The sequence below is a fragment of the Sminthopsis crassicaudata genome, chromosome 1 (genome assembly GCF_048593235.1).
Source record: "Sminthopsis crassicaudata isolate SCR6 chromosome 1, ASM4859323v1, whole genome shotgun sequence".
Taxonomy (NCBI): domain Eukaryota; kingdom Metazoa; phylum Chordata; class Mammalia; order Dasyuromorphia; family Dasyuridae; genus Sminthopsis; species Sminthopsis crassicaudata.
This window is the reverse complement of record NC_133617.1, coordinates 228,724,402-228,743,732: the sequence shown is the minus strand read 5'-3', so window position 1 is coordinate 228,743,732 and position 19,331 is coordinate 228,724,402. Positions and strand designations below refer to the sequence as shown.

At 38.2% G+C, this 19,331-nt stretch overlaps 1 protein-coding gene and 1 long non-coding RNA gene across 27 annotated transcripts in view; one reads left to right on the top strand and one right to left on the bottom strand.

Annotated features, from left to right (window-relative positions):
- LOC141547361 (uncharacterized) overlaps positions 1-18,024 on the top strand; it is a 29,414-nt gene extending 11,390 nt beyond the window's left edge. For 2 of the 8 annotated variants that reach the window (XR_012483553.1, XR_012483555.1), the window contains 2 exons: positions 1,112-1,204; positions 3,800-5,864. This is a non-coding gene — a long non-coding RNA (uncharacterized LOC141547361). Of the gene's footprint in view, positions 1-1,111 lie in introns of all 8 variants that reach the window. The other 6 variants (XR_012483551.1, XR_012483554.1, XR_012483552.1 and 3 more) reach the window with 4 other exon arrangements.
- Positions 1-19,331, bottom strand: part of DLGAP1 (DLG associated protein 1) — a 1,106,389-nt gene that overhangs the window by 119,607 nt on the left and 967,451 nt on the right. The window lies entirely within an intron of this gene.

Sequence of the window (19,331 nt, the reverse complement as noted above, 5' to 3'; positions counted from 1 at the left end):
AAATGACCAGTCATTTACAGAAAAAGGGGGGGGGGGGAACAACAACAACTGGAGGGGGGGAGGTTAAAGAAAAATAAAAAGGCTTCAGGCAGGAAATTGGCTGTTTTTCTCAAGATTTCAAAAACCAAGTCAAACCACCCGAAGTTTTCCTAGGAGTGAGAAAAACAACTTGGCTAGTCTCCCCAGGGTTAACCAGATTGCTGACAGCTCAAGCCCACGTGATGGTCTGGAAAAAGAGGATCAAGCTCTCCAGAAAATCCTAGGAGCAATCTTCTTAGGAGCTTTCCTTTCTAAATGTAAATTACTGAGTCATTGCTTAGGAGGGGAGGAAGTTACAATCACACCAAATGACTCATTCATTGCTGTGAGCTCTGGGAGTTTGATGAAAAAAAAAGTTTTAGCTAAGAGCAGCAACAAATCAGCTTTAAATACTGGCACCTAAGGAAATTCCCCTGATTCAGGATGAATGCCATCTGCACAAAAGAAGTCCTATTGACATCTCATTTACAATCTCCCCCAGGACACAGACAAGACCATTTCAATAAACCCAGACTCTGAAACACCTATTGTTTGGAATCATCATCTAGCCACAGGGTACCCCTACTCCCTATTGTTTTGGAAAGTAAAAGATTTTGACCTCGGAGGATTGAACCCTGAATAGAGGAAGAAGAAAAAACCTCCCCCCCTCTTAAACTAAGTCACAAGATTCAACATGCACATGCATAAGAATTCACATACATACATAGTAAAGGTGACATTTAACCTGATTTCCATTTGGGTAAGTATTGCTTATTAGAGAGGCTTCTTGCCTGCAGTCCCCTCGCTTTTATAGAGATTCTGAATTGTGCCAACTTTGTGCTTAACGAATGTTAAGACCTGCCAACATGTTTTCCAAAGCTGTACTTGATATAGTTCCCAGCTTACAAAAAGACAATATCACGGTATGTATCACAGGGGAAAAAAAAGCCAAATAAACTTGGGCAATTCTTTGATTACTTGTTCTGATTCCCCCCTTAAGGATTTATAGGTTAACCATAATTCCTTCTAAGAAATTTTTTTTCTAAGGCTCCTTGACTTTCTAGTCTTTAACTCCTTGTTTGTTCTTCCTTAGTACCAATCTTTCTGCCACTACCATCATTCCTCGTAGATCACTGAATCTAGAGCTGGAAGAAATGCCAGCTTTTTGTGGCTGGAACCCCCTCAAGTAAGTAAGTTGCTGAAAGTCATACAAGTAGTTATTTTAATTCATTTTGATTCACTAAAGCATTTAGTGTAACTGTTTACTGTTCTCTAGATTCTGTGCCATGGACAAAAGACAAAATTAGAAACAGTCTCAGTTTTTTGGGAGCTTCTTGTTCATTTATTCAATTGTCAGATCGTTCTTGGCCCCATGGGCCATGCCAGCCAGGCTCTCAGTCCTCCACTGACCCAAGAGCTGTCCAAACTCATGTTCGTTGCTTCCATGTCAAGGAGCTTACATTTTGACTTAAGGAACAGAACTAAACCAGAACCAGCTTTCTTGACTTTTGGTGTTCTTTCCATAAATACTGCTTCTTTCCTTTTTTGAACAAAACTTGAGACTTTTGTTCAAATTGAGGTGAACTTTATAAGAACCCAAGGGTGTTTTGTTCAGGGTTTCATAAAGTGAAGACTGAAGTTTCTCCTAAATTTGGGGCATCTGACTATGCTAAAGATTTTCAGTTGCATATCTTCCCCTTCCCCTCCACCCCCCAGGTAACCTTGGATATTAATTAGGAAAGGAGAAAATTCTCCCCTCCCCCATGTGTTGACCCTTTTTTTCTCTTCAGATTTAGAACATTAAATCCAGGAAGGGAAGAAGGGAGAAGGGGGGGGGAAACTTGCATAATAACTTTATATATTTAAGAGAAGTAACAAATTATAATAGATTTGCAATTTCATATGGAATCATCTTTATGCTACTTATGTTATGAAAATGCTTATTTCATTCCATTAATTAAAAATTTAAAAATATTTATTTTTTAAAAATCCAGTGCATGCTGGATGCCAAAGATTATGAAGCCCAAATAAAGCATTGACAATGCTGACATTATCTGATGCATCTTTGGAATAGTCTGCATTGGCCTAATAAAGTAATAATCAAAAAGATTGATCTTTTGTGGATAGTCTTTCCAGAGGCAGTCTCATCATATTCTTTTATGTTGGAGTTTGAGAATTCCATCAGCCCCCTATTAACCTTATACACGGTGATGTCGCGCCCCCCCCCCCCCCCCCAGTAGAATGTAAGCTTTTTGTGGCAAAGGTGACTTTGTTTTTATGAGGCAGCAAGAAATATCGCTTTATATGGGATACTCAGTAATCTTGTGTCTTGTGTGGTTTCTAACCATATAAAAATAATTATGGTTTATACACCTACATCTGTTGCAGAGAAAGAAAAGATAAAGAAGTTATTTTACAAGCTCAATGAAGCCCTCTAATTTAAATCAACATATAGTCTTTATTTTTTCCCCTGAGGCTGGGGTTAAGTGACTTGCCCAGGGTCACACAGCTAGGAAGTGTTAAGTGTCTGAGACCAGATTTGAACTCGGGGCCTCCTGAATTCAAGGCTGGTGCTCTATCCACTGCGCCACCTAGCTGCCTCCATCATATAGTCTTTATGTCTAGAGATTTCTCTGCATAGGTAGATCCATGTAAGAATAGAGGGAAAATATTAGAAAATATATTTCAAAAATAGGGAATCACTAAGAAGCCAAAGACTCGAAGAGCACTCAGATCCATTTGGAGGGAAAATCAGAACTGGGATAAACCTTGGAGATCTTCTGGTCCAACTGAGGCACACAGAAAAGTGAGGTTAATTCAAGGTCACAAAACTGGTAAACAGCTGAGCTAGAATTACAATCCAAATTATAAGCAAGTGTTATCTTTATTACAATGAATTACTTTCCTTTTAAATCTTTCCAAAATAATATTTTTCAGTACTTAGCCCAGTACCTGGAACATTTTAATAAATGTTTGAAAAATGTTCTTTGACAACTATTGAATAATATGTCAATAGAAATTTAATAAATATCTGTTAGTTGTTATTAATTTCTTTAATTATTTTATTATATTTCTTTTATGCCAAATTTTTTACAACCTAAGTTGGGAGAGAGGGAGTAGTTAGTGTCCTGGATTCTAATACTGTCTCTGACACTTGTTAGTAAGGTGACCCTCCTTAGATAAGTCATTTCACTTTTACATAGCACAGGAAATTCCAAAATCTTAACTACTAAATTTGGAAGAGGTTAAAATTTGAGTTGGGAGTTAATTGACATTGCCGTATTTCTCCACAAATTGTCATAATTAGTTAAAAATTGAAAGCATGGAAGGAAGGGGATACTCCTCAAATATAGTAGTAGGAAGTTATTAATGCATGTTAATTGAGTTAGAATAAGTAGTTCAATCTGATGATAATACCATTTGGAACTGCAATTGTAGAAATGCTGTTTTAAGTGTGGACATTCTCAAAATGTATCCCCAAATTGTCTTATGTTGACTTGTTATTCTAGCCCAAAGAGACAGCTCATTTCCACTCCTCCCCTCTAACAGAAATGTTTCATTTATTGATTTATTTTCTGGCTGTCACCTTTTAAAAGTAGAAACCATAGAGAAGGATCTTTGCTTATTCGAACGCAGGCGGTTAAGACAAAACATTCTCTATGGTGCCTGCTAGCCTATCCCCAAGCCTTCTCCGGGATTGAAACCCCACCAACTGGAACTGTTTGTCTAGAAGAAAGTATCAGCTCACCAGGACTAAATTATCTCTCAATTCTCTCTGCAGCTCTCCCCCACCATTCAGGAATGTTAGTCTTTGACCCTGGATACCAGAAACCACACTGAAAAAATATCCTACTCCCAAGGACAGACTTTTTAGTTATTTACTTACTTTATGGAGTTTGGGTTTAGATGACCTGCTCTGTAAAGCAGAAAATCAACACTGAGAAAAGCACACAAAGCTTTTTTTAAAAAAAGTTCTGGGGGTACTGAACTGTAAATTAGAAAATTTGCTTTTTCTTCCCCTTTTACATCCTGGGTTTTCTTGTTAAAACTGTATAACTCCTAGCATGGATTTCTTTTGCTCTTTTTCCTTTCTTACTAGCACTAAGAAGAGCTACTCATGTGTACAAAATCCCAAAAGAAACTCTCCTAAATGAAGAAAAATTGGAATTTCTGTTGGATTATTTACTTACTCCTTGATCTCAAGCATGTGAGAGGAAGACTCTTAAAGTGTCACCATAAACCTAACCAATCCTGTTAAAGAAAAAAAATCAGCATAATCCAAATCTTTGTATATCACAAGAAATCTTAGCCTCATTAAGAATCTTTACCTACTTTATTTTTATTTGCTACAACAGAATTCTGATATCACAGAAACAATCCAGACAGTGATTTGAATTTTGTTATGAAGTGTTTGAACATGAAAAATACATAAAAAATGTAATGCCTTTTTATTATTATTATTTATTATTATTATTATTATTTTTTAAGATTTCATAGGCCTATAATTTCACTTAATAGCAACTACCCTGGAGGAAACAGCTCTACCAAAACAGATTTGCACCTGCTAGGCAACAATTTTAAAGATTTGCCTGGGCCAGAAGAGATTAACTGGTTCTCCTAGGGTCTAGGTCATAGTTATTTGTCCTTCCTTTTGGAAGAGGACCTTGATATCTGGGAGGTGATGTCATGACATTCAAATGAGTTGAACTTAATTGAGGGAGGGCTGTGCAAAGTCACAAGTGTTACTATTTCTTCCAGAACCATCTGGGTCCAGTGTGGCCTGATTGGGATCAAGACAACTAGAGATGGCTCTGGAGGCAATGAAAGACCTACCTTTTTAAGCTAAGGTCTTGTATGGGTCTCAATTTGATTTAAGCAACTTCCAACCATTTTGCAATTTTGTCTCCTAGGTCTTCTAAGCACGATTTCCCAGTATTTTAAGCTCAAGCTTAATCCAGTTCTCTTGTGGGTTTTGCTGCTTGCCTTCCACGTGTTCACTGGCACTAACTTGGTAAATATAGGCTGCATAGTGGAGAGGAGACAGCTCTGGACTTGTCCTGTGTCTGAATCCTGTTTCTTAGCTTCTCTTTCCTCATTGGTAAAAGGATGACAATACTTGTGGTACCTTAATCACTGGGTTGTTGCCAGCATTAATCCTTAGCATCATTCCTAGTAAACTGATGTTGTTCAGTCATGTCCAACTGTTCGTCATCACAATTGGGATATTCTTGGCAAATATACTGGAGTAGTTTGCTTCTCCAGCTCTTTTTGCAAATGAGGAAACAGACAAATAATGAAGTCCCTGGTCCTTTCATTATCGGAGTTAAATATATTTTTTTTCCAAAAGTCCCAATTTGTCTCTTTACTAGCATAGCTCAATACTATACTCAAAAAATTTCTCTTTCTGGGTTTGGTTGTTCCTCTTTTAAACTCCTCCTTTTTCCCACAGGCCATTGCAGATAGATAGATAGTAGTCCGAACCCTCTCCTACAGACAATTTTCCACTGAACTCTGTAAGGTAAAAACTATTCATTTGTCTTAAAATTGCCCTCTCCCCCCCAAAACCCTCCCCCACAATAGCCAAAAGCCAAAAAGTCCTCACATTTATGAAGTTTTGAGGTTTATTTCATTTTTCATTGAAATTTACTTAGGGCCTTTGGAAACAATAAATACTTGCTGGTTAGGATTGGGACATTCCACAACTTTCCCACTCCAATATTTATTTGTGAAGTATAGCAAAGAATAGAAATTTAATAATTACATCTCATTTTATTGGTTAAAAAACTGGTTATGTTTACCTTTTTGCAAAAACATTGTCAAACATTAAAATTATTCTTCTCATTTATGTATGTGCCTGAGATAGTAAATTGTTTTAGCAACAAAATGTTGCACAGCTTAACTTGAAATCATTTTCCTTGCCTTCTCCGCTTTCCCCCCCCATACAAGGTCTGTAGTAAAACTGAAAGAACACTTATTAATTAAGGCTAAAAAGAACTCTTCTCTGACTTCATTCCCTTCTCCTGCCTCAGTACAATTTGTTTAATTTTAAAATTTTTATTTTACTCTTATTTTTAATCTTGGTACATTTCATATAATCTATGCAAAAACATTTGATGGGTAGAAGATGAAAAATAATCTTTTAAAATGATCATATACAGGGGACAACTAGGTGGCTCAGTGGATTGAGCATTGGACCTGGAGTCAAGAAGACCTGAGTTCAAATCCAGCCTCAGACACTTACTATCTGTAAGACTCCAATTACCACCCCGACCTCCCTCCAAAAATAAAAATAGTCATACAATTTAGGAATATAGGATCTTAGAAATTTTGTCCTAACCGCCCTCATTTTGTAGATGAGAAAATTGAAGACTAGAGAAGAAACTTGCTGGAATTCAGAAGAGGCCAAATCAGGATTTGGACCACATTTCTCTGACTCATAATCTGGTATTCTTCTGATTCTATTTTATGACCTCTTAATGGTTAGGTCAAGAGAAATTAGGTTTTTAAATGATCTGAATTTGGCTTGCTAGAAGAAACCATAGAAAATCATTATATTAGTAGATAGCTAGAAGGCTCGATAGACAGTGTTGGACTTAGAGCCAGGAAGCCCTGAGTTTGAATGCTCACTAGTTATGTAATAATGAGTAAGCAACTTAACTCCTGCTTCAGTTTCCTCATCTCTAAAATTAATCATCTTATGTCAATCACAGAGTTGGTGAGATAATCAAATGAGATAGCATATGTATTTTGCAAATCTTAAAGCTGCATAAGCAAAATGTTCTGCAGACTTTAAAGCACCGTTTAAATGCTGGTTATCATTAATTTTCATGAGCAAAGAAAAAAGGAAGATTATGGCATAATTTTAATACATGACCGGAACTGAGGCAGAAAGATTAAGGAATGATTTTGATAAATGACCAGAACCTTGACAGAACCATGCCCTTCCCCGAAGGATGGGGTTTCTTTGCCATCTAGCTGGCACTTTGCAATTTGTTTTCAGGAATAAGATGGAAGTCAGGTCACAAGTGTGATACAAGATTCAAGGCTCAAGAAACCTAATATGCTCTCCTAAGTGATATGTTAAAGTTTCTAGCCAAGAGATATATTAGGATACATTCAGATAGCTCTAGGGAAGGGATTGCTTGAGATGGGAAAACAGCTGTGCAAACTCATTCACACCCATTTTCTTCTCCTGAAACATTGGACATAGATTGGGACAATTGATGATGGCCCCTGATGCAGTGGTCTTTTTGGCCTTTTAAGCTAAGGTGTTTCTGAGGTCTCACTTTGTCTAAGATGATACCCATTCAGCTGTTACAGATTAGGTAAGAATTTAGGCAAAAGATGACCTAGTTTGCTTTCCCAAAAGAATCAGTCTTGGAAGGGAAGCCCCTCAGAGTTTCTAGCCAGAACAGAAACAATTGCTATTTACTTTAACTCTGAGCAATCAAAACCCAAACATTGAAAAAAGGATGCTTGGGTAGGTACTTATTATTGACCAGTCAGTGAAAGCCAGACTGATTCCATTTGAATTTCAATGGACTATATCAAATCCTGGTTTTCTAGTGCTATATTTTAAGAAATCATAAATAAAAACTACATGAGACAAGAGTGTTGAATTTTTTTTTAAAGCTAGGATAAACAAGGAAGGAAAAAAATTAGTCCCCCCAAAAGCTTATGGCACCAAAAAATCCTGACAAGGGCAGTTGAGAAACTGAAGAAGGATCACAAGTCAAATCCTTGGAGTAGCTTGACAAAGTTACAGAAGAGAAGAAGGGAACAAATTGCTTGGGGATGGGGGGAGGTTTACAGTTTCTTTCTAATTGGTGTGAGTCCTAGTTCTGGCTGAGGTGAACCTGTAAAGTAGGAAAAGGTATCTTAGGCTATCCCATCTCAGGATTTTCCGTGCTTTGCTTCAGCTACTCAGTGACCTGCTGCCTTCCCTACTTCAGATTGCCATTTGGGTTATGGATTGAAAATCAAGAGACCTTACATATTATCCAACACAATCTTTCCCCTATCCTTATTAGAGACAGAATGGGCAGCTAGATGGCACAATGGATAGAGTGCCAGGAGTGCTAGGTTTAGAGTCAAGAGGACTTGAGTTCAAATCCAGTCTTAGACACTAGCTGTGTGAACTTGGTCAAGTCACCTAACCCATTTGGCTCAGTTTCTTCATCTGTAAAATGAGTTGGAGAAGGAAGTGACAAAATACTCCAGTAGTTTCACCAGGCAAATACCAAAAGGGATCACAAGCAGACACAACTCAAAATGTCTAAACATCAAAAGTAGCTCAGTGCATGGATTCGAGGCTTAGAATCAAAAGATCTGAGTATAAATCCAGCCTTGGAGATTAGCTATCTGACTTTGAGCAAGTCATTTAATTTCAATTTGTCTCAGTTTTCTTGACCATAAAAGTTTGGATCATAACCGTATCTGCCTCACAGAATTGTTGTAAAGATCAAATAAATTAATAAAGCACTTATACAGTCCCTGGCACATACTTAATACATGCTTCTTGTTTTCTCATCAAGTTCGCCTAATTCCCATTTTATAGGTGAAGAAACAGGTCCCAAAGGTTCAGTAACTTGACTGAGATCATATACCCTATAGGGTATAAGCAAAAAAGAATATTGGGGGAACACCTCCCCCCACCCCTGCTTCCTCCCTTTTCTCCTCCCCCCTTCATCACAACTTCTGTATTTCTATATCCTATTTTAGGCAGTTAAGCAGCCACTTATTCTACTGAAGGCCAGGAGCAGAAAGTTTAGATGGATTTGGGGAGGGAGAGGAAAGTTTAAAACTCCTGGAGCTTGCAGGAGAAGAGCCAGTAATCATAACAATTATATTTCACTTTGTCCTGCTGATAAAGGGCTTTGAGGAGAGTTGAGTCCATGAATCAAGTATAAGATAATGCCTTTGGGCTGTTCCAATTTGTGGGCTGTTTGATTTCACTATCAGTACCATGCCTTGGGAATGAAATCATTGTCTAGTAGGCAGCCCCTTTGTGGATCATCAAAAACAAACACTCTTGTCTTTTATATTTCCTCCGTGTCAAAGGTGTGTATTGACTTTATGGAGTTATGGGGCTAGTTGTAAATTAGATTTTAAATGAAAAATCTCTGCATTCTGCCTCCACCTGGTCGGTCCATTCAGAGTTATCCCCAATGTACTGTTTATGCCTTTCCTGAACAAGCTTTTATCAAGTAACTCCCACTGTGCAAGGTGATAGATATAAAAAGACTAAAAAAGCATGATCCCTCCCCTTGATGAGACTACATTCTACTCAGATGATGGCACAAGCTTTTGGGGGGGGCTAGATTTTTTTTCTTCCCTACTTATTTATCCTATCTTAAAAAAAAACTGGAACAATTAAACTCTTTGTCTCATGTAGCTTTTATTTATGATTTCTTAAAATATAGCTCTAGAAAACCAGATTTTGATTCAAGTCCATTGAGATTTAAATGAAATCACTCTGGTTTTCACTGGCCAATGTATAGGTATCTACCCAAGATTCGCTGTTTTCATTTTTTAGGTTTTGATGGCTTAGAGTTGAGTGTAAATAGCAATTGTTTCTGCATTGTCTAGAAACTTTGAGGATCTTACCTTTCCAGATTGATTCTTATGGGAAGGCAAACTAAGCCCTTTTTTGCCTAAATTCTTACCTAACCTTTAACTACTAAAGTAATGTGGTCTCAGATAAAGTGGTCCTGGGAAAGACCGTCGCTTAAAAAGGCCGAAATCATCACTGCATCCTGGCCATTATCAGTTGTCCCAATCTATGTCCAATGACTGGAGAAGAGAGTGGGGGGTTTGCACAGCTTTGTCTTATTTAAATCCAATTCATTTGCAAGTTCCTACATTTTCCTGATATCCTAAAGTCCTCTTAAAGAATGAAGGATGGACAACAACAGTAATAACAATGCTTTGTAATAGCTCACTATTCCTATAGGAAGACACATTAATTCACATTTATATAGCATTTTGAGAATTATGGAATGCTGTTTCCCAAAGAGGCAGAAGAGGTGCAGAAAGGTGACTACTTGCCCAGGATCATATAGTAGCTTGTTCAAGTTGTGACTTGAAACCAGATTTCTTTGAATTCAAATCTTCCTGTTTATTCATGGACAAAATCCTTAATTTTATCTATTCTCTTTCCTTCCTCCCAATCTAATCTGTGCAACCAGATCCTCCCCTTAAATATAAGTATGCATGAGCACTTTGTAAGAAGACATGAACAAATGGTAGAAATTGAGAGTGGGGATTCCTCTTTTAATGATGTACTTGTAATATATTTGAGCACAATCAGAATGCTCCATGGAAGAGAGTTGAGGGTTGGCGTGGGAGGGGTAGAAAGTTAAGTTAGGGAAAATATTTAGAGAAAAGTTCAAGAATCCATGAGTTCCTCAATAGAGTGCTATACTGGAGGAGTGGCTTGGTAAGTCTTGACTTTTAAAGCTTGGCTGTGATGAGGTCCTGAGTAATTAGGTAGGTTTGGCAGAGAAAAACTAAAGTTTTAATAAGATTACTCCCTGAAGCAAACAGAAGGACATTGATGGGGATTGGAGGTCTTGGTTAGCCTCACCTTGCTGTGCCCAGTTGAAAATCCAAGTTATGCCAAACCCTCGAGGTTAAATTTCCCCAATAAATCTGCCTGTGGCCCCTGCTATCTTTGCTTAATCCCTTTTTGGGGACACTGCCTCATGGTGTCTTTCCTCTCACCCCATTTTCCATGCTTTCTTCTTGTTATAGCTAACAACTCCTCTAAGGATTTAGCCTATCAATTAATGAATGGTGTATGCCCTTTCTTCTGGTTAATTGTGAGTTCCACTGGGGAACTTATCATTTCCATTGCTAATTGTTAAAATTGTTAAATCACTCTGCTCTAGATGCTCTCCCAAATCTACTTCATATTTACCATTCTGGAGTCTGTTGTACCTCTTCATTTTGTCTGTCACCTCTTCTCATAAATAAACTTGCCTTTTGCCAAAGAGAATGTCCATTGTGAATTTGTCACATGACTGAATGCCAATATTTGGTGCCTGAAACTCACTCTCAAACACATCAGTTGCAAATCGACTTCTCCCTTGAAAAGGGTGGATAGGTGGGGAATGACACATACCACCCCCAAGGCCAAAAGCAAAATTACTCCAGCCTCTGTAGAATGTGTCAAGTCAATCTATTGACAAGGCAACTTCTAGGGGCTGCTGGGGATACAGAGTCAAGATTGGTAAAAGCCCAAATTGGGACTAGATCCTGGGCTGCCGGAGACTCTGGGAAGGGGCCCCTGGGTAAAGTACTAGCATTCAGGGGGGAGCATTGTGAATGTTGGTCTCTTGGCTCTGGCCCACAGGTCCTGATACAAATCTAAGGTAATAACTAGATTTAACTTTGTATATTAGAGTGTCTCTGTTTCAATTCTTTACCCCATCTAAACTATACTCACTGTATGTTGCCTCCTACCTCCCACCCACTTTCTTTTACCTTTAGAATCAAATATAAAGTTCTCTGTCATTTCATGCTCTTTATAACCTGGGTTTCTACCCTTTCAGTCTTCTCATATCTATTCCATACACTCTATATTCCAGCTATATCAGCCCACCACATATTCTCCAGTCAATAACAAGGGGTTCATTCCCTTAGCCTGCCCGATGGTTTTCACACATAATGCTCTGGGCTTTTATACTTTCTATCTGCTATACCTGGGATGCTTTCCTCCCTGTCCTCCTCTGCTTCAGTTTCGGTGGCCTTCTTGGCTCAGATCCTATCTTCTGCGGGTCAACTTTATTCTCTCCAGAGGCTAGTGCCTTCCCCTCTCAGATTACCTTTATTTATTCTGTATGTTTCATATCTCATTGTTTATGTATTTACTTCTTCCATTATTGGAATATTAGCTTCCTGAGTGCAGGGATTAGTACTTTGCTTTTCCTTGCATCTCCTAGTCCTTCATATAATGCTTGGCACACAGTAGGCATTAAGTAGTAACTTAATGTTAGTTAAGAAATATTTATTTAATTGTCAGTCACTGTGTTAAGCACTGGAAATACAAAAAAAAAAAAAAAAGGTAAAAGGTAGTCCCTGTTCTCCAGGAACCTCACAACTTAATGGGAAGGATGACAATGAAGATGTAATAGAAATAGGAAATAAGTGAGAGAAGGCACTAACTTAGAAGGGTTAGGAAAGGCTTCCTGTAGAAGGGTTTTAATTAGACTTGAAGAAAGCCAGGTAAGCTAGGAGGCAGAGATGAGCAAGGAAATCATTCCAAGCCTGGAGGAGAGAAAATGCTGGGAGCTGAGAGATGGAACACCAACCAAGCCTGTGTCCCTAGGCTGAAGAGAATAAGATGGCAGAGAAGAAGATAGAAAAAGATTGGAAAACTTAATAAATACTTCTTGACTACTTGACTGTCCATCTGTCAAATGGGGATAAATACTACTTTCACTACTTTCCTCACAAGGAAAACACCTTGTAAGTCTCAGAGCACCATAAAATATAAGCAGTTATTTTAGGACCACTGTTTTTCTCTAGCCCAGGTCCTTCTGTTTTCTTATTACCTCTCCATTTGTATCTCTTCTCACCTCTACTATTAATAGTTCTTCTGTATTAAATGAATAGAATAAAGATTAAATCTGGCTTCTCCTTAATATTTTGTAAATACCCAAAAGAACAACTTTCACTGATGAAGGTGTTGATGTGAGGGAAAGAATCCCCATGAGAGTTTCCAGGGAATAGGTCACAAAAATGTGAAAATTTCTACTATGTGCTTTACATACACGCAGGAATAGGAGCAGTAAAGTAAGGAGACAAAGGAGAAGGATCACACCCTTTGAGAACAGACTTCCCTGTAGGACATTCTAGGGTGAGGAGTCTCACCTCTAGCTAACTTTAGACAAACAAAAGAAAACGGCTAGATTACAAGAGTAGTGTTTTGCACCTGGTGCAATGCAGAGTCCAGGTGGCCTGGGCAAAGGGCATCTTTCACCACTGTAGCATGATAGGAGTTTTAAGCCTTAGGAGCTTAAGATTTGGAACACTTTTATGTAAGGATAAAGGATACCCCTTGGTCCTTTAACTCCCATGGTCTTTGGTAAAGAAAGAATACTTATATCTCCTCATTTCAGCCATAGCTCATGCTACATCAGGGCTTTTCCACAGAGCTCTGACCTCAACAGAGATCTGTGGGGCAGAGAGAAAAAAAATTAACACTTTTCATCTTTTCTACCTCTCTAGCTTACGTCTCCTTTTCTCCTCTCTGGAATTGACTGATGAAAATATGGAAATATGACTAAACTGTGATGAATCACACCCTCTGGTTCTAACTTCAGGGCCATTTAGCTTGCATCCTACTGGTCACTGCTTAAAAGCTCTAAGGACAAACTATGCAAGGATTATTATTGTTGTTAGTGTTCATCCTCCTTTCTCAAAAAAGACCAATGACCTCACAAGGGTAATGTCTTGACTAGAGTATGAACTGGATTTAAGTGAGGCAGAGCCAACAGCCTCATAAAATGGCACTACTGGCCAGAAGCCTTTAGGGCCTTCCCCTCCCAGCTTGTTTATTTATATAGATTTTTTTTTTTTTTTTTTGACAAAGTGAAAAAGGAAATTTTTTGCTTCAATTGCCACTGATCCTCAATCCCTGAATGGGTGCAGTCTCAAACTGAGACCTGTTGAAGATTTTAGTTTAAAAAGGCCAAAGTCTCCCACAGTATCCAGGGCCATCTCTAGTCATCTTGATTTATATCAGGCGACCGGACCCAATTGGTTCTGGAGGGGAAAGTGAGACAGGTGACCTTGCCCAGCCTTCCCTCATCTAAATCCAATTCACTTGCATGTCACAGCATTACCTCCCTGATGTCATGTCCTCTTGGAGAATGAAGGATTAAATAAAACAACAATGTGGTCCTGCTGTTAGCCCAGGCAACAGCATTCCTGTCTGGAATTCTTTCTGGTACGGTTCTCAGTGAAGGAGAAAAGTCCACAACAAAATCAGTTTCTGTTTCATTGGGTCATAGCCACTGGAACTTTTCACAACCATGGGAGGTGTTGAGCCCTAGTGTGCTGGCCCAATTCCAATCTGGTTAATTATATTTTCCCTTACTACCTGAATTCTTCTGACTGCTTCAATTGGATCCAGTATTTTTCCTCACTCTCCAAAGTGCAAATAAATATTGTCCCAGACCATTTAGAGGTAGATTTAAGGTGCACTCAGACCCTTCTGCAGGAGTGACAGATTTTTGAGAAATGACAGTGCTTGGAGCTGACCAGTTTCCCTAAATCTGTACGACTCCGCCTTTCTTTCCCAAACATTAGTTAAATCTAGGCTGACGAAAACTGTGTCATCGTAATGTCATCAAGTGACTTATGCATGGAAGTTTGGTGAGACACTAGGGTTATAAGAGGCCATGAGACACTCTGTGTGTGTGTGTGTGAGAGAGAGAGAGAGAGAGAGAGAGACTGCTCTGTAACTAAGAGGCATTATTCCAGCTGGCACTTTGAGGTTATAGGCTCCTTCCTCCTCAGTTACCACATGATGGAATAAAAGCATTCCAGGAAATCAAAAAAGCTGGTCAAGGCTTTGGAATTTCAAAGTAAACAGCTTGGCATGTCTGGCCATTTCGGTTTCTGCAGCGTCATTTTCTCTCAGCAGAAACAGCCTTTTGCTAACCTGGAGTAGTTATAGACTATTCTATCCCTAGAAGGCAAGATATCTGTCTGTTCCCACATCTCCTATGTCTAAGGAAAGGAAGTTGATAGTTACAGAATCCAAGGACCTCCAGGAGCTGAGATGAAGAGAAAAAAATGTGGGGAGGACCTACAGATTGTGAAGGAAGCAACTTAGCATTTAAAAAAAAATTGCTATCAAGGAAGCAATTTCTAGTTGGCACAATAGGTAGGGAACTGGGCTTGGTTGGGATCAGGAAGGCTCCTCTTCATGATTTCAAAACTGGCCTCAGTTATTTACTGGTTGTATGATGTTGGGTAAGTCACTTGCCTCAATTTCTTATCTGTAAAATGAGATAGAAAAAGAAATGGCAAAGCACTCCAAGTAGCTTCACCAAGAAAATCCCAATTAGGGTCACAAGAGCCAGAAATGAACAACAAATATCTGTTTTATGTCTATCAATGCCTAAAGATCTCTGCCTATAAGAGCAAATTAATCTTAGTTATAGAAGAGTGCTTAAAACAATTTGAGATTGGAACCAAATGTATGGTCCTCATTCAAAAACTTACCAGGCAGAAATATAAGCTATCACCAAAAAGGGGGACAAAATTTAAGGAAAAAAATGACTTTGCCCTCTATACCCCACACTGTCAGATCAGAATTAAAATTCAGAGCTAAATAGTCCTGGGATTCAGGGTAATAGAGAACCTCTTAGTGTAGTTGTACTTCAGTAATTCTCATACCACTCACCAAGCACTCATTCCTTCCCCTATCTCCTACCAAACTCCATACCATGGCATTCACTAAAAAACTAAAACATCACTAGTTTATACCCTTAATAACACTGAGCCTGCCATCTCTCATGCCCCAACCTGAAGAAGACAGCAGGAGATACAGAGGTATTAAGAGTCATTCACAAGAGAGGATTTGTGAGTGAGGGAGAAGAAGGGGTTGCAATTGTAAGTAAAATGAAATCATAAGAAACACAGCCCAGAATTGACAAAGTTTGTCAGGATGGCACTAAATGAAGAATTCTCCATGAGACAACCATCATGAACTCAGAACAGAACACTTCAACAAAGTGGAGACCTTTGAGCATATAGAAGGAAGAGCAAGTAGGCAAACTAAAAGGAAGGAAGAATAAAAAGTCTCTTCCAGCCAAAAAAGAACCTTGAGTCTAGATTCAGTTATAAAAACCAAGAACAGCCGAACATTGTATTGTAAGAAGCTTTGGTTAGCTGGTTCTCTATTGGAAGGAAAGGAAAAGTCTCTTGACTGGCGACATAATAGTATAAAGTCCTTTGTAAACTTTAAATTACCATGCCAATGTCAGCTGGATAATGTCTAATGAAACCCATTAATCCTGTGTCCAGTACCATTGACTTCTTTACCTATAACCATATAATCACTATAATCACAGTGATAGCTTCAGCAGAGTAGAATAAATAATAATTTCATATAATAATGACTGATAACTAGGAAAAAGTTATATTGTTATTTATTCCATATACTCTGAGAGATAGTGTGGTTCATACCAGATGGCTGGACTTGGAATAAGGGTGATTTAGGTTCAAATTACCTATCACACATACTGTATGACCCTAAGCACATCACTTATCCTCTTAGTAATTCTGTTAAATTCTAACTTTCAGAGGAGGTACCTACCTGAATTAATAAGTAGCTCCTTCTAACAATAAAACTAAGGGTCTGATCCAAAAGCAACAAAAACCATAACAACCAAACTCTGATAATTACTAAGGTGGCCCTGGACAAGACACTACTTTGTCAGACTTAGAGTTCTCATAGGAATACTTATAAGTATAGTGCTTATACCTCATAGAGTCTTGTGAGTCAAATGCTCTCTAGGGAAGGGAAGAAGCATTAAGCATCCACTATGTGCTAGGTATGTTACTAAGTGCTTTTCAAAAAATGTCTCTGTTAATCCTCACACCTGACAAATCAGTTCAGTAATATGATGGATTTTTGCCCCAACTAGTCATAGGAATGAACATACCACCAGACAGGCCTCAACCTCACCCAGAGAAGTCAAGGAAGCTAGGGAGAACCAGACAATCTGCTAACTTTATCCCCACATAAAAAGGGAACCTGAGGGATGATCCTCTTAGGGTATAGCCAAATCTTGGCAAGTGGATTATATAGGCCCACTTCCAAAGCCCGGAATATATATATATATATATATCTTGGTACTACTAATTACAGAGTATGAAGTGGCCATAATTGTTGCTCCACCATAAGGCTACCATTTCAGTCCTTGTTAAGAACATCTGTTGTCCCTCACGTATACTATTCAATTTCTAGAACAGGGACTAGAATATAGTAAGCACTCAATCAATGCCTTTCCATTAATTCATCTCCCTTCTCTATGACTACACAGCCTATTCCCTATTTCTGTGAAAGGAAGTCTATTTAAGTGGAACTTAGTTTATTGATGAAAAAGAAAAATGAAACCAAATTTTTTGTAAAGCACAATAATTTTAATTATCAGACTTTGTAAACACCTGCTACTATTTTATCTGAACATAATGATGTTTAAAAGTAGGAAAATAATTTTGTTTTAATTAAAACAAATGCTAATATGTGTAAGATATGAAGCTGACAAAAGATGACATTCTGAGAAGTTTTGGGCAGAAAATCTGTGGTGTAAACATAAAAACTCACATGTCCTTATGAAACTAGATTCATGCTTTGCTTTTGCGGGAACATTTTGATGTTTTGAAGAGACAGGTAAAGAGCTTTTATTTAATGAAAATTGAAGAAATATGAATGAAAAGAAACATACTTCCAAAGACACCAAAGAGACTGAACCATGATAGACTCTTTGGAGCTTGAAGGGATAGAGCAGTTTATTTATGTATAACTTTTATGACTAAATAGGGTAAAACTAAATAAAAAAAAGAAATCATAGCAATTTTAGATATGCTTTTAGAAAAGCCTATTAATTTGTTAGGGTAAATTTGGGAAGTTATGACTTTTTAATTGAGAGGGGAGTCACTGAGAGCTTCTCATGAGCCCTTGAAATAGGTAGGACTTGGGTATAAAAACTGACAGCTAGGTGGGGCAATAGTCAAGAAGACCTGAATTCAAATAAGGATGATGTCAGCCATTTCTTATCTGTGTGATCCTGGGCAAGTCTGGTGTCCTTGCTTACCTGAGTTTTTTCCTCTTAAAATGAGCTGGAGAAGGAATTGACAAGTCACTCTAGTATCTTTGGTAGGAAAATCCCAATGGAGTCATGAAGAGCTGTACATTACTGAACAACAATTTAAAACAGAAGAATCTGTCATAGGAACCTGAGGACATTTGTAGTAGTATTGGTAGGGGTTGGGGGTTTGGGTGGGCTAGAAAGATGCTTTGTTGAAGCTACGGCTCTCAGGAGTGGTCAGCTTTATAAAGCTCTTCAGTTGAGTTATTCTTGGTTGATGGGAAAGAGAAATTAACTGTTTTACTAAAATAATACCTATTGATTGCTCTCTTGCACCACCTAGATTTGGAGAGAGGCGAAGCTTGTCTTTAATAAGGAGTCCCTTGCTCTCTGAGGCCACCTTCAGTCTATGAAGAAAAATCAGAAGAGTTTTTGTACAGTAGCCATTGTATTGGTTACAATGTTTATCTGGTTTAAGAGAGTTAGCTTGCACTGTATTGCTGTGAGCTCCATGATGGTTGGACAACCAAAATCTGGGTAAGTGAAATAACTGGTTAGGCTGATCTATATTGCTTAGAGAGAGGCAGGTGGATGAGTTTTTTTGGTAGTTCTCTGCCTTAAAAAAGGACTGTTTTCACAACAAATGGTCACACTTTCCAGATATTCTTTTAAAGCTGATGGCAAATTTTACACATTTGTTAATGTTATGCTGGAGCAGAGAACGGGAGAATTTGCCCAGCTAAAGAGTGCTGAAGCTCAGCAGTCAAGCAATGGGCAAAAAAGCAATTTCGCTGATGCAGATGTTTGTAAACGGACTGATTACATCAAAGCTTGCAGACCAGAGTTGTAAGTGACGTTACACACTTTGGGATTTCCTCTTTTATATGGGTCCCTTTGAGATTCCTGAGTCTTCATCACAGATATTATGGATGTTGTGGGAAAGTATGATCTAATTTTGGATGTATGTTGGCATGTGTTTATTATTCCTGCATTGACTTTAATACACATAACTGTATTGTTATTATTTCTTTTTGTCTTATTAAGTAAATTATTATATTTAAGATGTAAAAGTATCATTATTTTTATTGTGTATGTAAGAAATGGCTAATTGAGTGAACCGGAAATGCAATGGCTAGAGTGGTGAGTAGGAGTACATTTTCTTTCAACTGGGTTACTCCTAGTATCTCAATAAAATTATGGTGCAACTATGTGTTGATGATCATATCTGCTAATCAAGACTCTTGAGGTGAAGATAAGGTGGAGTGCAAAGCAGTGGCCATTTTCATGCCTCATGTAAGGGATAATATATAGTGTATTACAACCATGGATGGTTATACCACCTTGCCATACCATATGTATGTGTGGGATTTTGTCTATACCCACCAATAATGCCACTTTGGGTGTTTAACCTTTATTGCACTGTGGGGAAAATTATTAATTATAGCATTGTTTGAATCTAGCCTTGCATGGCAAGAAATCAGATTT